Genomic DNA, 14,887 nt, shown 5'->3' with positions numbered 1-14,887 from the left:
TCCATTTGACAATTCTTTGCATTAAGTTTGTGGATAGCTCATTGGTACCCTTTTTTTCAACTTGATTTAGCAATAGTTCTAGAGCTATTTACAATAATTACAATAGCCTACTTTAACAACTATTACACTTGTTTTCCTTCATTATGGCTAGTGGCTTGAGGTATAGTGTTATCTTCAATATTGACAAGATGAATGGCACCAAGTACAGCTATTGGAATGCCCAAATCTAGCAAGTTTTAGTGTAGAAAATGCCTTTGAAACATGAGGGTGTCAAGCCCAAACCTATTGATGCAGAGGATTGGGCTAATTTAGAAGAGCTATATAAGTCCACCACCATATTTTCCCTCTCTAAGCAAGTGTCCTATAATGTTCTCTCAAATGGGCAGTCCACATGGGACCTATGGGAAAAGATTCACAATGTCTATGACCAACAAAGTCCCGCTTCTCGGATGTATTGGTTGAAGCAACTCATGGACCTTTGCATGAACAAGAGCACTTCTATGTTAGCTCACTTAAATGAGTTTCATTCCATTATCAGTCATTTGTCTTTGAGGGGATTGAATTCAAGGGTACTCTTCTTCCCTTGTTCCTCTTAGTTAGACTGCTTGAATCATGGGATGCATTTCATATTGCTATGTTTGCCAATATGCCTACTACTAATGGGGTACATTTGAATGATATAGAGGGTGCACTCTTGATTGAAGAGGTTAACAAAGGGAATGTCAATGCTTCCCACACCTCTCATGCTATGACAGTTAGAGGCAATAATGGTAAATAAGGTAATGCATGCAGTGGGAGAGACTCTCAACAGTCTTGCTCTCCGTTATATGGATAGTCTCACAGTAAGTCCCATGGTCATCAATCCTCATTGAATTTTCATTACTGTGGGAAAGTAGGACATATTTGACCGCAGTACCATAAAATATACAAAGAAAAGTGCAACAAAAAAGGCAAGGGTAAAGTATAGAATAATAATGATAATCACACCACTGTCTCTACAAGTGTCCGATGTTAAGATTAAAGAGATTAATGCTATGTAGATTGATTCTGATGATGATTTCATACTTCTAGCTTCTTCTCAGCTGACTGATGCTTTCTTAGGTTATACTTAGTGTTAGTTGCATTAGGGGAGATTTGAGGTCTCGAAAATACATTGTAAGCAATCCTAGAGAGAGAAAACATTTTAGGTGTTTGATACAAAATGATCATTTCCAACTTGCAAATGTCATATGTAAAAAAATTTATTAATACATCATTGTCGTGATATTCTCGTGGTCACATCAAACCTAGAAATCTAGGCCACTATGAAGGTGACAAAGATTATCATAATGAAGATCTTACTCATCCTCATTAAAGTGAAAACTAATATTCAATTTTAATTTTGTTCGACGCTTGATTACTTTCCTCCATTCTCACTCTCTCTTTCTTTCCCATCCTAACTATTTTCTTCTTTGTTTTCCTTCTTGTTCCTAATTCGCATAGTTTTTCAATCCAATCTTCTAATCACATCCTTAGTTGCAGGTCAATCATACAATGATCTCTATAGCTCTAGTAAAAGACCTCTCTATCATCTTCATATTGAGTTAGATAGTGAGTATGAACCAATAAGTAAGAGAACAAAACCCATTACTATTACAAAGTCTACAAAACATATACTCAAGTTTGAAGGAAAGAAGAATCTTGATCTTTGGTTAGATGGCAGGCTATATCCCAAAGATCCTAGCAAAAATAGCACTCCACCTTTCTATAACAGCTCTTCATTGTTGAGATTCATTGGTGATTGTTATAATGGATTTGTAGGTTATACACTTAACTTGGTTGCAAAAAAGGATGTCCTCAAATTGGAGAACCATCTTTTATCAAAATATAACAATGAGTTGTTGCAAAAGCTAGAGGGCTGTCAATAGAGGATTCATTCATTGGAAAAATGCATCAAATCTTATCAACGAAAACAAACTATTTTAGGCCTTCGAAATCGACAAAAGGATAAGAGTCTTAAATGAGGAGGAGGGTGTAATATTCCCCCCCATGAGAACCCCCCTAAAAAAATTTCAAAATTTTTTAAATTTTTTTACTCCCTCTCTCTGACTGCATGGCGGGGAGAGAGTGTGTGTGTGTGAGTAATGAAGGAGAGGGGGGCATGTAGCCCCCCAGGTGGGAGGGGTGGCGGTAGCTAGACGGTCATCTTCCCCCCCCATAAGCCACCTCCTCCCTCCCCCTCTATAAAATCCCCTCATGGGGCTAAGGCACAGCACCCCCCTCCCTGTGGTCTCGACGATGAGCACGCCGCCCTCCCCTCCCTTGTCAGCTATGGAAGCAAGCTCCCCCCTCCGTCTGGATAGCGCCCCCCTGTGATCAGAGAGAGAGAGAGAGAGAGAGAAGAAGAAGAAGAGAGAGAGAGAGAGGAGAAGAAGAGAAGAAGAAGAAGGGAAGAAGAAGAATAAGAAGAAGAAGAGACAGAGAGAGGAGAAGAAGAGAAGAAGAAGAAGAAGAGGAGGAGAGAGAGAGAAGGAGAAAAAGAGAAGAAGAAGAGGGAGAGAGAGAAGAACAAGAAGAGAAGAAGAAGAGAGAGAGAGAGAAGGAGAAGAGGAGAAGAAGAGAAGAAGAAGAAGAAGAGAGAAGAAGAAGGAGAAGAAGAAGAAGAAGAGGAGAGAGAGAGAGAAGCAGTAGAAGAGTAGAAGAAGAAGAAGAAGAGGAAGGGAGAGAGAGAAGGAGAAGAAGAGAGGAAGAAGAAGAAAAAGAAGAAGAGAGAGAGAGAGAGAGAGAGAGGAGAAGAAGAAGAAGAATTCCTGAAGATATGCCCCTCCCCCTTCATTATTTTATTTCCCCACTCAAGGAGAGGCGGCGAGAATTTTGCTAAGAGAGTGCGAGAACTCTATCACTTGTACACACGTCTTCGAGTATAGCCCCGAAGCGTAGTTTCGCAAAGATGGCCGGAAACCCTGCAAGCGTGGATGGAGGTTCGAAACAAGGTGGCATTGCAACTGCGAATGGTTCATCAGGCATCAATACCGCTAGAATCACGGCATCACCCCAAACCCAGGTATGAACATAGTTGTGATATAGGTAACGAACAAGATAATCTCTGTTGTAAGATGACATTGTTATAGGTGAAATTGATTAGAAACTGCATCGTAAATTACCAAAAATTGTTGCATAAAGTGCATTGTTCCTTGCACAAGTTCTTGCTTAAAACGCATTTCAGAGGGCATTGAATGAAACAAAGCGCATGTCCATATCGCAAGAAGGATTCCAAGGAACATGTAATAATCTGCCGAAAAGATTAAAGCATCATACAATGATCACATAAAGTTAGATCATTCAAGAAGGTCATAGATTATATAAGTAATTACATAGAGGATAATGTTAAGATTGCATGGAAAGTATCTTCGCATGTGTGGCATAAGATAACGCATGGATTATATCAAAATTATGAGTATTGAAATGAAGGCAAGGCATTACGTTGTGTGCCTTAAAGTTGTTTGGAAAATTCAACGTTGTTTGTAATTTACCAAATGGGACTGAGATCCATGAATCGCATGTCAAAGTCCTTGGTGACTTCAAGAGGGATAGGTAAAAGCTTAAGCACCTATGAGTATTACTAAGAGGGCTTAAGAAGGTTATACCTAAGACGGAGTAGGATTGTTCTAAACAGAACCATCTTGGCCAACCATGGTCAAGGGGATAGACAATCTTGATCAATTAAGATCAAAGATATAGGTACATAGGTACTTCAAGGGATCTAGGAGATAACCAGCAAGTTGACCAACCAAGGACAACGGGGTTGTCCATGATCTATCTTGCAAGGAGACCTAAGGTAAGGACAATTAGGGTCGGTAGGATACAAACCCTAACCCGAAGGAAAAGGGGAAACAAGCAACCTAGCTTGCCAAGACCTTGGGATCTCGCCAAGTTGCGAATGATCTAGGATCGAATGCTCGGAGCATCCGAGAAAAAGGAATCACACCTTAGAAGTTGGTCGTACAAACGGCCTCCGAAATGATCGTGATTGTACACTTAGGTAAATTGTTTGAATTTCCTTGCTCAAGGAACTAATTCAAGGCAAAAAACTTAATGCTTTAGGTTAAAAGTTTGGAGGGAGAGGCAGGTTCAGTTACCTTCGACTGTCTACCTGGTCCTATCCAAAGGGGTTTGTTAGCTGCGCTAGGTATATGGACCTAACCCCCGCGAGAGGTCTCTCTGTGGGTGCTACTTGGAGCGGAAGGATGCTTGGGTGCCAGGGGCGGCTCTGACTGTAAATTGCTTGCCTCCGAATCCTGCACAAGAGGCTCACGTAACTCGAGATGGGATCTCAAGGCCCGTGTACTAGTCTACGAGCGGAACTTGGAGCAGCAATCCTGTAGATTGCTGGGATAGCCTTCGGGCATGATACTTGATGTATTCTGGAACTATGATAAATAAAGATCAGATATTTGAAAAAGAAACTTACTTCACATTGTTTTTGTATCAGTGCCTAAGTTACGTGAAGGAACCTGTGTTTAAATTGATTAATTAAGGAAGCTACTTTTGCATGTCAAACATAATGTGGTAGGTAATTAGATAACTAAGCAAACCGAGGAAAGTGCGGTGGACGTGACTTGGGTTTGTCCTATGGAAGTGTGGTCCCGTTTAGCTAAGAACTTTTCTCAAAAGATGAGATAACAAGACTATGAAGACCTGGCATTAGTAGAGTTAGAATCCTGATTTATGATGTTTTAGGGGAAAGGAATGGGACTATGCCTTATGGTAGAGAGGTTGAGCTTCGCATCCCTCACATTTCCCATTCTCCATGAACCAAGTGTAGCATAAATCCGCTTCGACTCTGTTGTTCCTACGCAAAGTGGGTCATCTGGAGCTCGATGCTAGCTACTTTCTAGAAACTTTGCTGATAGGAAAGGAACCCTAACTTCAAGTCGATCCTAAGTGGGAACGGTCGGACACTTCCGCTTGGGGTAGACTCAGGAAGACCTAGATCGCAAACCCTGTGGCATTCCTTGCACGAGTGCCAGGCCGCGCTTTCTAGACTCTCTTCCTGATAGGCTGCTAAGACGTGTCCCTCAAGTGGACGAGCGGACACGTTACAGAGGGGGTTGTAGTAAAAGAATCCAAGTAGCAATGTATATTTTTTTTCACTTTAAAAGTATTAAATATGTCTTTGTTTATAATTAATTGTATTGATTTGTGATGTTGATTTTGTTTAGATCTTCTTTTTCAACCAAATGCAAGTGAAATAGATTCTTGAAATGTATCTGAGTTTTATTATCATCTTCTTCCTTCAATAGTTTCAAAATATATTTTGGAGAAGAAGAAATTTAAAAAGCTAAAGAAACAATGCTTGGAGTCATTTATAAAGGATCATTATTTGGATACTGAGTTAGTGCAAAAGACACCAGATAATATTGCTATCAGTCATGATTCTTATATACAACTTTTACAATCAAATATGAAGCAAGGATAAGTACACAATTGTATATTTCCAAGGCCATCTGTGATTAGAACTATCAAATAGAGAGAGTGAATAACAAAGTGATGGAGATTCTAGGTGAGCCTTTCCATATCAAGACTAGCTTCAAGGGTAAGAAATAGAAAAGTCAATGTTTGGGAAACACTAGACAGAGCATTCTTTTATTGTGATAAAACTGAGTGGAATGATTATGATCTCAAAGACTTCAAAAACCAATTGAACCTTTTTAAAAGGCAATGACAAAAGCTTGGGATAATCAACACTTCACTCACTACATGGTAAGAAGTTTGCGTATGTGTGTCTCTTTATTATCTAACTCATATAAATTTCTTTAATTGACTTTATTTATTTGTTAACTATGCATCATATTTTATACAACCATGCTCCATATTTTATCAAGAAATATGGATTTCTATCTATCTAGTCAACCCAAGGTATGGAAAAATCACATTATCAAGCAATAACAAAATACTTTAGACACACAAGATATGGAGATGGAAAATACAAAGTAAATATTTTATTAGATATTTTTCAATGGTTCTACATATAAATTTGGCACAAATTCAAGCACAAAGACACAACTGCATCATGTAATACGTCATCTTTGGCAAGGACTATATCCATTGTTACCCAAAGAAGAAAAGAGGGATATTTAAACTCTTGTGCAAAGCAAAGATTTTCAGAATGGTTACAAATTCGACAAAGAGATGGAAAAATATGGGTTTCAGGAAACCCTTAATGTCATTTAGCCTAACTCTGTTGCAAAAGAGTCTTTAGTTGTAAGCAATTCACTAGGTCCTCTAGATGAATCTTTTGTCTCATCCCACTCAATGAGACCTCTACATTTCAAGAACTTGTTTCCTATAGCCTAGAAGGAGCTTCAAATTCTTGGCATTTCCTACATGGGAGATAAAATAAGAGCCAAGAACTCCAAAGTATCATGCCCTAAATCCACTATATCCATGCATAAAGCCAAAAACTCTTACAGCTCCTTCCTTCTCTACCAAAATTATCTTGTCTGAACCTCTATTGAAAACATGAGATCCAATCACCTTGGAGATAGCTTTCAAAGCCATCATTGGTAAGCTTGGAGAGCTTGACAACTTGCTATGATAAATTGCAACTATTTGATTATTTAAGCTTCCAATATAATGAGCAAGGCCTTGACTTTTCCCAAGCTTCAATGGCCTTGAGTCCTTGGCTCTTCCAAGAAAGTTGTCTGCATCTTCAATTTCTATCTACACAATAATAGTGTAATATGTTTGCAGATAAAGATCCAATAATATTTGTCTATAATGCATAACATACTCTAATATAAACCACAATGGATATCTTAGAATTATCTTTCATACCTTAGGGTTTTCATATTCTTCAAGAAGACTATTATCATAAAGATTTATTGAACTTTATGGTTTCTCCTCTAATGGAGACTTTAGTTTCTCTTCATACCCCATGTTATCAATATCAAGTCTCTGTTGAATTTGTAAGAACTCTTCCTCTATAGGTATCCCCTCCCTTTTCATATTCCATGATCTGATTAATACATGAATGCAAGGCTAGAGAGCTGCCTTGAAAATTCTCTTCCTCAACATCAAGACTTGCTAGCAATTCATGTTCATAACCTATAACATTTTTATCATTTTGACCCCATACTGCAAGGATTGCCAAGCAGTAATCTTCTCTGAGATCAAAAAGGTGTTGAATATCATTTAGCAATACATATCTCTTTTTGTTGATGAGATAACTGGGAAATGTTGGGACACATTTAAGAGGACCTATTTCAATCTTTGCACTTAACTCTATAACTTTTCTTTCACTTTTGTAATATTCTCACTTTTAAACAAAGAAACATCAAATCCCTGCACTAACTGGTTCTCGCTATTCTCCTGAAACATTTTCCCCTTCTCTTCAACCTCTTTATCTTTACTTGCAATATCCTCTATCTTTTTCTCTTGTATCGTATCTAAAGAACAACTATCCATATATTGAAGATATACAAGAACTCAAACCCTTCATAGAATTTCTAACTTCTTGATGTATCTTCCTCCTCTTAAACCAACAAACACAGAACAATGTCCAACAATGACACCTTATTTCATTCATCTTGCATATCCAAATCTCTAAGATTTACACATGTTAAATTGGTCAAAATACAACAACAATGCCTTATAAAAAGCAAGTTGACTATTTGAGTAGCAGAGGAGGTATGCAATTTCGTGTTTCATTGATCAACTTTTATTTTACATTCAGGACTCATGAAACACGACAACAATATTCCAAAACCCTTTGCAAATGATATGCTCAATAACACCAACACAAGGCTAGCTTGGTCACAACTCAAAATTATTCTACAACACAAGGCGACTTTGGAAGATTTCATCATCCACCATATGTGCCAAGGCCTAAAAAATATATGTTTTTTGACAAATCTGAGTTAGGTCTATATAAGTGTAAGGAATCTTGCCAAATGTTTCTCAAAAAAGTTTGACGTATGAAATATGATTAGTCATGGATCTCCCCAGGGACAATAGTCATCTCGTATTTCATACATCAGGAGGAATCCAAGTTTTCTCAAAAAGAATCTTGGATCAATAGAGCTAGATCACATAGAAGGATAATTTTGCTTCCACTGATGTTGATAATAATAATGAGTAGATCAACTATATTAGTAATGGGATTATTCAATTTGAGGTTTAGATATTGATGTTGGCATTCAAATTGAAAGTCCCACAATGTTTGAATTCATTGTGCATAAGATTTGAATATTATTGATGTGAACATTCAAATAGATCTTCTCTCAAGGGTTAACTCATTGAGAATAAGATTTGAGATTTTCTAGATAATCATTGTTCTATTGTAAGACTTGTAAAACTTAATAACATAAATGGGCTTTGATGAAATATGTATCCAAAAGAAAAGTGATGTGTAAAGTGTGAGAAGGAGTAGGTTTCTCTTGTCCAAAAGGCCCAATTCATATTTCATACGTCTTGGACCTACATTGTTTGATTTAAATTTGATTGAAATTTGGTTTTATCATTTGATAAAATAGCATGTTATGAAAGGTGTGGGATTGAGACTATATGAGTAGTATTTGAATATACTAAGTTATTATAAATTATATTATATTAGAGATTTTGAGGTATTTTCTAAATTTGAAGTATTTTGTGTTTTTTAAAATATTTTAGATAACTAGAACTAAGGCCACTACAAGGAAGCAAAAAGTTGATCCTAGAGGTCTTGCTTCAAAGATTCATCGGTCCTCCAAGCCTTCCAAACCTACAAGGAAATCAAAGCTAAGGAGAAGGTTTTCACAGCATGTTAGATGCCTAGATGAGATTAGAAGTGCAATGAAGACTCTAGATAATGCAATTCCAAAATTGCATTTTTAAAGGCTTATCAGGGAAATTTGTGACAAGCATAATATTGATAGTTTTAGATGGACTAGGGTAGCTCTCAATTGTATTTAGGAGGCTACCGAAGATTTTTTTATTGAGTTTTTCCAAGATTCTTATATCTTTGCTACTCATGCACATAGGCTTACACTTATGGATAAAGACATAATTATTCTTAGAAGGTTGAGATACAGATTTTCAAAGGTCCTTGAGCCAATCCCCCTTTCTTATGTGAAGGCTTTCAATATTTTAAATGTGCCTCCATATAGAAAAAAGAAAGGTGATCCAGGTCCTAAGGTTGAAGATGTCACCCATGAAAGGGATACAAGACTACATGAGAAAAAGGAAAAGGCCACACAAGAGTAGGCAGATAAATGGAGGAGTATAAAAGAAAGAAGGCAGAAGAAAATGAAGCAAAACAACTCCCATTTTTTGAAAAAGAGCTATCTATCCTTCTTCTTGAAAGGGCTGACCCTAAGGGCTTCAATGTCTATTTCTTTTTACCTAATGATATTAACAAAAGATCTGATATGGTATTTTTTTTACTCTGACTATTTTTAAATTCTCAAGAATAAAATGAGTATACCATTATTCATTTTTACTCACTATATTTTTCGAGTACTAGACTTTCATGTTGATGCTTACTATCTCCATTCCTTTTCTAGGTGTGTAATGCATGAGCTCCCCTTTGATATACAACAAATAATTGAGGTTCTTGATCCATCCATATCATACTATATGAGAAGTGAGCTTGATACAAGTGCATTTGATCATTGGTTCAATCCAATTGACTTTGAAACTTTGGAGGTTCTTATATTTCCATACAATGAAAAGTAAGTAATTTGATATTTTGTTAGATTTTATGGGATCTTGTTTTGCTAGATCATTGAAATGTGCTTGTTTTCAATTCTCATTGGAGTCTAATTGGAATCGACTGTGTGGAGAGGCAATGTTTTCTCATCAATTCTATGAAAGGAAGCCATGGAAATGCCAAGTTGTAAGTTGTATAATCTAGGGTTTTCTTGATATTTTGATCTTTTTTTTGCAAGTACTCTAAATTTTATTGCCTTTTTGATACAGAGCTATAAAAAGGTTGATTGAAGTGCTAACGCAAAAGCCTCTCATGCCTTTTAATTTACTTGCAACAATGCAATATAGGTAAGTTGCAATAAGGTCTTGATTAATATGGTTGGAACATATTAAGAAAATGTATTCTATAAACTACCAAAAATAAGTTTCATAGTTTTACTTTATATTGTTGATTGCAATATCCTCATTAGGATGATAGTCACTCTTGTGGCTAGAGAGTAATTGTAAATGCCAAAAGATTGGTTAAGTTTATTTATCTCAATAATAAACTTATAAAGGTAATGTGAAAGATACTAAACTTTAAGATAGAGGTTTATTGCAAAATAGTCCATTAATGATAATAATATAATCCATTATACAAAATAACAATGAACTAAAAATCTTTTCTTGCAAATGTATGAAAGTTTACAAGAGATTGCTATACAAGTGATCATGTTTGGTATATAAGAGCAAAGGTCATGAAGTACATAATGGTCAATTGTATACAACTGACAAGAATGGACAATAGTGGAGACTTGGACATTAAAGGAGAGGAGATGCATGTAACTACAGTAGGTGAAGCTATGCCTTCAACACCCAAGGCAACCAAAGTATCAAAGAAAGGCAAAAGGAATCCTAGAAAGGATGTCCATTCTCCTAAGAAAAGTTCTCAAAAAAAAAAGTAGCTTTGCTCTATTTCTTGTAAGCCCTTGTATGTATAAGTCATGGAGACGGCTGACAAAAATTTACCACAAAATTTGTACATGTATTTTATAATCATAATAAAGAGATCCTTTCTTCAATATCCTTGCATTGTATATTTTTCTCTCATCATTGATATTTATTTTAAAAACATGTTACAATTAGTTATTAATCAAGAAGTTAAATTAGATATATATCTAAGTGGATATAATATGATATAAAAACTTACTCGTTTGTTATTAAGTTGAAACACAAATGAGAATGGTAGTTCAATATCTTCATTCTATAAATCCAACCTTACTTGATGTAGCATACATGGTGATCTAACCTTTAGGGTTGCAATAATGTCCTCATTGAACCAAACATCAAGATCCACTATAGGATCTTTGCTAAAATTATCAAGATTTTGGTCTAAAGCAACCAAACTATCACCAATATAATGCCATCTACTATAATAAAAGCTAAGGATGAAATTTTGAGTGACAATCATATATTTACAAGCTATAGAGTCTTGATCTATCTTGCATATAATTTTTCATTCTGTCCTAGTGTCCCATCCCTCATCAACAAATTGTATAACATGATCATATGTTAGTCTCTTAATTGAAAGCATGGCCTTTGATCTTCTTATCTCAGCATTAGAAAAGAACTCAACAAATATATTAATAGGCATGAACAAAGTAACTTTGCTTAGCCTACTTGAGATATTACATTTTAATTATCTCTGTATCTAAGAAAATATTTTATATCTATAGCCCTCACTTGTAGCTAAGGCCACTCAAAGCTTGCAAATTTGGGCAAAGGAAGGGGTGATATTGATCCCCATTGCCTACACTGCATGGGGACAATATAAGAATAGTCATAGAAGAATATCCCATTCTCTGTAAGCTATGTCTTCTTTTTACCTTTGTATATCTCTTCTCCAATCGAACCATGCATCACATCAATAACATCAACAATAGACTCGATTGGTTGCTATTTCTCAAGATTAGAAGGACAAACATCTAGAAGACAAATGAACAAATGTTATAATGGAAAACCTTAAAGCAAGTTCAAGAAAAGAAATAAATTAAGAATCAAATCCTTATAATTTGGTGTATACATTGGAAGATTTGAAGTTCCAAGTTCCAAATATAGCTCTATATGCATAGATACATGTTGCACCAATACCTCTTTTATGCTATTCTTATTTACTCGAAGCTTGAAATCTCAAATTCGACCCTTCCAAGCAGAGATGAACGAGCTTTCATATCTTTGCCTTTTTCCATGATTTACATGTTGCATGGTGATGCAAGTGCCTTTTCTAATGATTGTAAGAATCCATCTTTGGTCTTTTTGGAATGAGTTAAACACTAATATGGATGTGATTGGGGAGCTTGCATGCCTTGTTGAAGGTCAAATTTTTGTATCCCATGGCACAGGGAGAGAGAGAGAGAGAGAGAGAGAGAGAGAGAGAGAGAGAGAGAGAGAGAGAGAGAGAGAGAGAGAGAGAGAGAGAGAGAGAGAGAGAGAGAGAGAGAGAGAGAGAGACTAAGCTACCACAAAGAAGGGAAAAACACGAGAGGGATAAAAGAAGGGAGGGAAAAAATAAGTGCCAAGCTCTTTACTAATTTGAATTTAAATTAAACATATCATTATCATTAATCCAAATACATCATTAAATAAAAGTGACCAAGATTGTATATAAGTAATGCAAAGAATGTCATAATCATGAATATAAGGGGCTAAAAATAAATATTGATAGCACAAAGTTGTAATATGTGTGTGTGTGTGTGTGTGTGTGTGTGTGTGTGTGCGTGCGTGTGCATGTGCGTGTGCGTAAAATGATTTTTTGTATTTTTTAAAATAGAAATTCTATTATGGAGGCTCTTCTCCTATTGGTCTAGAGCATTCTCTCTCTATCTCCTAAAAGGCATTTTTGAGACCTCAAAACTCCCCTAATGATAGATTTAGGGGCTTCCTTTCATATGACCCCTCATAGAGAATGGTTTCAGTCCTATCGCAGTATGACTAGATTTTTCTGTTTGGGTAATGACCTGGCATTGTAGATAGTTTATATTGGTGATATCCAGTTACAGTTCGGTTCAGATTGCATGTTTAGTCTTCATTATGTACATCATGTACTGACTCTCACAAAGAGCCTTATCTCTATTTTGGCACTTTGGATTATGCATGTTATGTAGTTTCTTTTGGTGATTTCTCATGGAAGATTACCCATGGGATACTGAGTTCATTACTCTCTACCCTTTGCTTGTATCTAGGTTAGTTGATCATATTTTAATAGTGGATGCAATTCCATATGTATCTCTCTAACATCATCGCCTTCGGCACACATCCTTGAAAGGAATGAAAGTGCTTATCCATTTGTAGTATCTTCTGTCCCTTGACTATAAGTTCTTTGAGTCTTGTGATAATTGTTTATATGGCAGGTAGACATGTAATACGCATAAAAATTCTAGTATGGCACAAATGGATGAGCCATTAGCTCTTCTTCATTCAAATGTATGTGGTCCCATGTCATCCTGCAAGTCATTAGGTGGCATGAAGTATTTTGTTATTTTCATTGATGACTATACACATAAGATGTGGGTATCTTATTAAGCAGAAATCAAAAGTCTTGGCTACATTTCAGCGTTAGCTTACTTTACCAGTCTGGATATAGGTTGAAATGCCTAAGGTCAAATAATGGGGTGAGTATATCTATAAAACCTTTGAGCAATTTTGCAATGAGAGGTATTAAGTATCAGTTCACCGCCCCATATATCCCATCCCAGAATGATATGGTTGAGCGCATGAATGGAACAATTTGGGAGTGAGTTTGTAGTACACTTAGCCAAGCAAGCTTATCACAATATTTTTGGGCTGAGATAGTTACTATTTCCATACACTTGATAAACTTTTCCCCATGTAATGCTCTCATTAGGAAAAAAATGAACTCACAAATGGGCCCTTAAAAATAATATAGTTTAAGATGTGGGCCTTTTGGATTGTCCAATAGGAAGGTTAGATGTTGACATCCATGGAGGGTGAATCTTCTCTCTCCAAATTGTTTTTTATTAAAAAAGGGGCAGTGGGGGATTTAAAAAAAGGGAGAATGAATAGTACAAAAATTTTGAGTTTCTCTCACCTTACATTTCTCCCCCTTCTTTTTTGGAGAATTTTCAATTTTGATTTTTTTCCCTCTCACAGAATTAGTTTGACTCAAAAGTTGAGCAACAAACCACTTTCCCTCTCTTCTCTATACTCGTGAATTTTTGTCTCCATTGAAGCTCCCTGCTGAGAGTAATTAGGGTTTTGAGCGTTCTGCTTACCTCTCCACTTTCTTCTCCATGCAACTCCAGATTTTAGGCAAAACACAAGTGCCTATCTCTATTTGCATTTTCTCTTGTTTGCTATTTTTTCAATAGGGTTTGATGTCATTTATTATTGTTATCATTGTTTTATTGCAGAGGTTGATTTGGGCAGGAGGAAGAGGTGCTCATCTCTCTCTCTCTCTCTCTCTCCCCCTTTCTTTCCCCCCTCTCTCTATGTGTTGTTTCTCTTTTATGTTGTGTTTTCAATAGAATTTGATGTCAGTTCTAATTGTTGTTTTCTTACAGAGTTTATTTGGAGCAAGAGACAAAGTTGTTAATCTCTCTCTCTCTCTCTCTCTCTCTCTCTCTCTCTCTCTCTCTCTCTCTCTCTCTCTCTCTCTCTCTCTCTCTCTCTCTCTCTCTCTCTCTCTTGCCGCTATCTTTTCAATATAACATGATGTTAGTTCTAACCCTTGTTGTTTTATTACAGATATCATTTTGGGTGACATTGCATAAGTGCTCATCTCTCTCTCCCTCTCTCTTTCTCTCTCTACGTTTTCTCTTTTTTACTATTTTTTCAGTATACCTTCATGTAAATACTAACTCTTGATATTGTCATCTGCAGAGATCAATTTGGGAAAGATTGGATAGGTACTCATTTTTTTCTCTCTCGCGTGTACTCACATGCGTACTCACACACTCTCTCTTTCTTCCTCTCTGCATTATCCCTTTTCTGTTATCTTTACAATAGGGTTTGATGCTAGTTCTAACTTAAGAATCAATTGTTGTTGCAGCACTTAACACAAGGTAGAGCAGAGATTCTGTAGCTCAATTTATGGATAAATCTACAAATTTTTGTGGTACCAAAATTTATTCATTTAATTAGCGACTTTTATGTTTGATGGAATTGATATTTTCTTATGTCCATAATTTGCAATGGGTTTTGATCAGCAACGATTCAATCTTAT

Source organism: Lygodium microphyllum, chromosome 1 (assembly GCF_053477565.2).
Source record: "Lygodium microphyllum isolate KBCC chromosome 1, Lygodium_microphyllum_v1.1.10, whole genome shotgun sequence".
Classification (NCBI taxonomy): domain Eukaryota; kingdom Viridiplantae; phylum Streptophyta; class Polypodiopsida; order Schizaeales; family Lygodiaceae; genus Lygodium; species Lygodium microphyllum.
Note: the sequence above shows the minus strand (reverse complement) of the source record.